General features: G+C 39.9%; 1 long non-coding RNA gene across 1 annotated transcript; it reads left to right on the forward strand.

Annotated features, from left to right (window-relative positions):
• The first annotated feature begins 4,924 nt into the window (after positions 1 to 4,924).
• Positions 4,925 to 5,471, forward strand: LOC147614002 (uncharacterized). Its single transcript, XR_015263173.1, has 2 exons — positions 4,925 to 5,073; positions 5,164 to 5,471. It is a non-coding gene; the product is annotated as an uncharacterized LOC147614002 (long non-coding RNA).
• The last annotated feature ends 401 nt before the right edge of the window (positions 5,472 to 5,872 follow it).

Here is a 5,872-nt window from a genome sequence, read left to right on the forward strand (position 1 = left end):
ACATATTGAAGTCTCACATTGAGTGGTAACCCCATGATGTCGGCTTCAAATGGATTAAAAGATCTTGTGGGTGTCCTATTTGGGGCTAAGGGATGACTATTTGACGGCCCTAGATTGTCCATAGACAATGAGCTAGTTGTCCTGGAAAGGGTATCAGATTGGGATTTGGAAAAGGTTTCAGCAATATCTGCCAAATTTCCTACCGATTGGGCCCCACTTTTCTGCGTAGGCACTCTGGAAGGTGCCCTAGATCCTATGGTAGTGTCTATATGACGTCCCGACCGCAAGTGCATAAGGTCAAATTTTAAGGTTATTTTTTTAATCTTTTATTTTTTTAAAAAAAATCCAAAAATTTTCAAGTTGGCTCAAACTTTGCCAGAACCCATTTTGAACCCCCTCGAACACATTAGGCCAAAAAAATAGCGTATTTTTCAGAATCAAAAATCGCCTAAAATTTACCAGTTTCCCATACTGAACTCACTATGGGAAAATGGTTCCGGGACCAAAATTTTGACGATGGGTGTTTTCTAACTCCTCTCGAAAAGTTAGATAACCTTCCAATTTTTTATGGCAAAAAAAAAAATTCGAGACTCCTTTTTTTTGGCACCCCTTTATCTGGTACAGTGGCGGTCTTTATGGTGCGGTGTGTGGGTCTCTCCCTGTAGTGCGCTGTTCACGCACAACCAAAATTATCCTCAAACAAAATGACAGAAATGCAAATCAGGGCTCTCTCTTTCACACACAAATTTAAATTGGTAGGTTTAGTGCCTACCTCCAATCCTTCCCGTGTGTTGAATCCTTGTCCTGACCTCAAGGGAGAGGCGTAGCTAGCCAATCGCACTTAAATTGCAAGACAATAAAGAGAATTTAACAACATATTAGTCTTAAATAAGTACCAAAATTAGTCCCAAAGCCTGCTCTCCTATCCAATCGGTTTTGCAACCGATTGGAGCTTAACAAGGAGTGGTAGTGTGTGTATGGTTCTCAACTAATGTAGGCACTCTTTCCCCGACAGCAGCGCCATTGTAGAGCGGTTCTCTCTACCGTGCAATATAGTGCTCATAGAGTACTACCGATCAACAAATGTGTTGAGAAACACAATGTCAATTCGAGGACTCGACCCGATTAGTGCATGAAGGCTTATCCCTTGCGGGAGAGCTCACATACATGAACCACCACTTGACGATTCAACCATTCAGCACCTCAATCAATATCTCAATCCCTTAAACCCACTACACTAATCAAGAGAACAAGCAATGCATGGCAATATCTTAATCCCATTCAAACATTGATTAAATGAAGCTTGAGCAAGAAGGTGCCAACCTCAATTGGGGCCACATTATAGATATGGTAAGTGTGGAAAGCCTTAACATTATGATTTGTATACTTGCTTTGCCATGTCATGTTAGATCATTGTTTTGTATACCAAAACAAGCATCTTGTATGGTTTTTATAGGTGGTTTTTGCAAGGAGGACCAGTACCTGACCCTGAGGGCAATATAGTGCTCATAGAGTACTACCGATCAACAAATGCGTTGAGAAACACAATGTCAATCCGAGGACTCCACCCGATTAGTGCATGAAGGCTTATCCCTTGCGGGAGAGCTCACATACACGAACGACCACTTGACGATTCAACCATTCAGCACCTCAATCAATATCTCAATCCCTTAAACCCACTACACTAATCAAGAGAACAAGCAATGCATGGCAATCTCTTAATCCCATTCAAACATTGATTAAATGAAGCTTGAGCAAGAAGGCGCCAACCTCAATTGGGGCCACATTATAGATATGGTAAGTGTGGAAAGCCTTAACATTATGATTTGTATACTTGCTTTGCCATGTCATGTTAGATCGTTGTTTTGTATACCAAAACAAGCGTCTTGTATGGTTTTTATAGGTGGTTTTTGCAAGGAGGACCAGTACCTGACCCTGAGTGAGGGCTCTACATAGAGTGGCCTTCCCATGTCTTTTCTCTTGTACATACATATTTTGGTCAGCTCACATCTTTGTGTGAGCTTGTATGCAACTACTTTATGCAATTTTGGTCATCGAGTATAGGTTGTATGCAATTTTATGCAACTACTTTATGCAATTTTGGCTTATCTCATCAGAGCTTGTAATATGGTCTTTGATATGTAAATTTCACATCTTGCAATATAATTTGGCCATTGTTTGCACTTGTGTACAATGTACCTACTTTGTAATGTCAAAAACATTATGGCACTTGTGTACAATGTACCTACTTTTTGTAATGTCAAAAACATTATTGCACTCCACCTTTTCCAACAAATTCACTTCATTCTTCACATCAGAGTACAGTTGCCTTTGGTACTCTATAAGTTTGGCATAATGGTGCATCCAGCTATATAAGACTATAGTTGGATGCACCATTATGCGAATTTTTTTTTTTATACCTACACGCATCAATATAAGCGTCGAAAGTCTCCTGCATCCATCGAAAAAAGCGTCGAAAGTTTTCTGCATTCATCGAAAAAAGCATCAAAAGTTTCTTGCATCCGTCGAAAATATCGTCATAATAGTAGTCTAATAGCAGTCGAAACATCCTTTGAAATAGCAGTCAAAATAAGTGTGGAAATAGTAGTTGAAATATTTGTTTGAAAAGTTTGTCGAAAAACAAGAGTGGGAAAACATGTTTATTTTGATGCTTTTTTGACACGTGTATCGACGGGTATTTCGATGTTTTCATTTCAATGCTTTTTTCCACACGTATTTCGACATTTTGGGGATTTTGAGCTTAGTTCTAAAGTGTCGAAAAAGCCGTGGATAATGGCCCCGCCTCTTCATTAGGGAAAATTTGGACTCAAAAAGGGGCCTTGTAAGAGATCCCTTGGGATGGTGATGTGGACAAAGCAAGCCAATAAATCCACATATAATATTGGAGGGCACGTGCGTCGTTTTTGAGTTCTTTATTCCATTAACTGACATGTAGGGTGTTTTTTAATTCAAAACAATGCATCTTGAGTATAGTTTTTTATTCCCACTATGGTGCCTTATTTTATTGAAAAAAGACACCACTCTCTTTCTTCATTACACTTTTGAATGTAACGAAGCCAACTCTGCTAACCGAACTTCGTCCCTGCAACCCATCATCTTGCATTGTCTCCCTCATTGTCTTCCCGATTGCACAACCACTACCACTCCAAATCCGAGTTTTTTTGAGCGGAAGGTTTTTGATTTTCTCTTCTTCTCAAGGCGGCAAGTTTTGAAAAAGGATGGAAAAGTATTTGTTCTTCATGCGCCATACCTGCTTGTGCATGAATAACAATCCCATTTCTTACCTTTTTCAAGTGAGGGTTGTGCTTACAAGTACTCTGTACATTTTGGTTCATCCAGGATACCAACAAGTTTGTTCGATGGACAAGGAGGTATTATTTAGTGATGTTGTCTTTTGGTTTTAATGAAGCAATCTTCTTCACGGGAGATAAGTGTAATATCTTTGGTTTTTTTTGGTTAAAGTGTGAGTTCATTATGCTTTTTGGTGTTGTTAAAGCACAGAACAATGCAATGGAACCTGTGCAGCAAAAGAGGAAAAAGGTGGACATCCACTTCCAAGTAGAACCCGATTATGCTCCCTGCTGTAAGAGAAATTGGTCTAGGCCAGCATGCGAAGCCCGCATTACTGAGCTTCGAAATGAAGGAAAGAAAAATATGGACCTTTGGTTGGATGGTAGTATTTACCCACCAGATCCAACCTCCTCTCAATCTCCATCATTCTTTGGGTTGACAAGTTTCTTCAAGTTTGTGTGTGAGGGTGAAAATGGATTGCTTGGGTATTGCAAAATACTGTTTGGCCAATGTCAAAGTATCTTTGAAAGACATTTGAGTGATAGAGATGCCAGGATAAAAATGCTTGAAGGTGCGAATTTTTACTTGGCATCGATCACAACAGCTTTGCAAGCTTCAAACGAGGACAAGGCAAAAGTTTGTGCTGGGTTACAAAAAGAGTTTGATCATTTGCAGCAGACTATTTGTAAGATGCAGGACACTATTAAGGAGAAGAATGAAATTTTGGCAGTTCGAGAAATCAACAATTTCACATTGGAGAGTGAGAATGCACACCTTCGAAAACAACTTGAAAAGTTCAACAGAAAATTGCAATATTTGAAAGACACGCCATTGGGTGCTCGATTACGCAAGAGACAGATCAAACCATTGGAAGAACTCAATGTTGGAGGTGGCCAATGGAAGCGTCGTGTAAAAGCTTGCAGGTATTGGGATCTATAATTTCTTTGAGCTTAAATTTCTTTGAGCACTCACTTTCATTTTCATCTTTAGTTCCTTTCTTGGAGATGGGGGATTGGGTGTGGGGGTGGTATAGTTAGATAAATGGTGGACTGAAATAGCTATCGTTGTTGCTTCAGGATGGTCACAGATGTTGTGGGTCCAAAAGAGCAAGGTTCTGATATATTTGGCAAAGTTCTGACAAAAGACATCGTGGAGTCAGCAATACAGCATCCTAAGTTTGCAAGACTTCGATCAGACATAGCAAAGCAATCCTTGCAGGAGGTGAGTGAAGCATTCACGCCTGCAGATGCACAAGGTATATGTGACATGGCTGGTATAAGCACAAAGTCTTACAGGATGTTGTTTAATAAAGTAAAAGAGGGTTTCAATTGCAAGCTTGGAAAAAAAACAGTAATTCCCATTCCAAAACCATTTCACGTAAACAAAGCTCGAAATATTCTCAACTTGGGAATGGTCGAACTTGTTGGAGAGCCTTGTCACGTGTCTAGCACATTGACAGTGACTAAAAAGAGCGGGGAACAAAAAATTATAGAGCTTACAGAGTTCAACAATTTCATCATGGATGTTCGGAAATTACAAATGGCTATGGTGAAATTTTATGACATCAGTGTACATGAGTGCAATGGAAGGCTGAAATTTGTTTTGAAACTTGATGAGAGTGAGGTGATCAAAGGACAGAAGCTGGAAAGGGTTAGCATTACTTTAATGAATAGAGCTTTGGATGCAAGTATCAGTAATGCTGATGAGAAGCACTTTAGTGTACAATCCGAAAATGAGATTTGGTGGCTGGCTGCATTTGAGGTGACGTGCTATCCATTTTTAAATAAAGAATATTATGTTGCTATCCTCTTGTTATGATGTTGTAGACAATCTAACAGTTGTTGTTAACAGGTTCCAACAGAGACCCATGAAATTCTGAAGTGGTACTTCAACCAGACTGAGCTTCCTTCCACTATCTAGCAGCAGTCGAATGGCGAAAAGCTTTATGTAGAAGGATATGGTGAATATGAGGTTGAATGGCACCTGGCTGCAGATCTTAAAACCTTGAAATGCATGTTTGGTATTTCCCAAGGAGCAATGGCCAAGTATCCTTGCCTGTATTGTATGACCGAACGAGGTGTCTCCAAAGGAGGAAAAGAGAGAGAATGGAAATGCCTAAATGCAATCAGTAATAGGCGTGAACCCCCAAATCGTGATGCTCCAGGAGTGAATCCTACTTGGGATCCAATTCTTCCTATCCCTTTGATCAGAGTTCATATTTGTGTTTTGCATGCGCTGGTTAGAATAATTGAGAAACTAGTCTACATGTACATCGAATTTTCATGGAATATGAAACCAACAGTAGAGAGTGAAAGAACTATTAAAAAAATAGAGCTAGTGCTTTCAGATGCAGGTTTACATTGTGGTCAAGTGAAGATCGAGAAGGACTTGAGAAGATCAGGGAAGACCGGAAATGTTCCTAGCAAATCATGTTTTGGAGGTGCAAAAGCCAGAAAGTTCTTATCTAATCATACCCAGAGAGGTCATCTGGGTACAGATTTTGAGGTGTGGAGGAAGCTTCATGCAGCTGTACCTGACCGAGGCTCTTCAGGACAAGCAA

This window comes from Cibotium barometz, chromosome 43 (genome assembly GCF_041138505.1).
Source record: "Cibotium barometz isolate CiBa-2024 chromosome 43, ASM4113850v1, whole genome shotgun sequence".
Lineage (NCBI taxonomy): Eukaryota > Viridiplantae > Streptophyta > Polypodiopsida > Cyatheales > Cibotiaceae > Cibotium > Cibotium barometz.